The sequence below is a fragment of the Salvelinus sp. IW2-2015 genome, linkage group LG20, assembly GCF_002910315.2.
Source record: "Salvelinus sp. IW2-2015 linkage group LG20, ASM291031v2, whole genome shotgun sequence".
NCBI lineage: Eukaryota > Metazoa > Chordata > Actinopteri > Salmoniformes > Salmonidae > Salvelinus > Salvelinus sp. IW2-2015.
In genome coordinates, this window is record NC_036860.1 from 1,061,267 (window position 1) to 1,062,392 (window position 1,126).

Here is a 1,126-nt window from a genome sequence, read left to right on the forward strand (position 1 = left end):
ACATCAAGCTTCAAAAAGTATGGCTTTATTATCAATCTCCTAGTGTTTTGAAACATAACGTAAAGGGAACCAGTGGAGGCAATTAGATAAATTGCCTTTGCTCTTAGCTCTGAGGCCTCATTATGCATGGCTGGCTTGATTGACCTTCTTCACAGTAATCAGGCAAAGAGAGCAGCCGTGTTCACAGGTCAGTAGAACTCACATTAACAGTATTTACAGAGGTCAGGGATCACAGCCCTCATTAACTGGCTTCATCAGATGGCCCCAATAAAAAAACAGCAGCTAATGCCCACTATGGTAATGAAATATGTGACCCAGGGTAGCTTAAGGAATAACAGACTACAGTTTAAAACCCTAAAGGGAGATAGTGGACATGTTACATCACAGGTTGGAGGGGTTAATGCTATACCCCAGGCCTTTTCCTCGCCCATGGCCTATCTATGGTCATTAATGATCAATGTCCACTCCCTCCCCTGTGGAAAGCCAGACAGACAAACAGGAAGCAGCTGTTGCCAGGGCAACACCCCGAGGGTCTGTAGAGTGGCGTGGGAGAGATGTTAGGTAAGGAAGGAGGGAAAAAAGACTGATAAAAATGGAGGGAGGAAAAAAGACCACAGTGGTGGTGGAATCTAATTCGATTTTGACAGGGATATAGAGGGATATTTCCCCCATGCGCAGCTGTGTGTGTGTGTATGTGTGTGTGTGTGTGTGTGTGTTCATACCCATGTGCGCATGTACCTGCGTGCATCTGTGCCTGAGAATAGCTTGACTGACGCAAGCCATTACAGACCGGCTTTAGAGACCTGGCAACCATGCTCTCTCTCCTCCTGCTCCTCCTCTTACACCCCCCAGTCCTCCTCTCACTCTCTCCCACCATCCCTTTCACTTCTCTAGCTCTCTTGGCATGAAATGGTTGCATATGGAACATCATATAATCAGATTCTGTCACTGAGAATAGCAGTCTTAAATACTGGGCTTTATCAAAAGTGTTATCTATGTACATTTACAGATTGGACTGCATAATATATGTATATGTGTATATGTATGTACACTGAGCAAAATCGTAAACACAACATGTAAAGTGTTGGTCCTATGTTTCAAGGGCTGAAATTAAAGATCCCAGAAA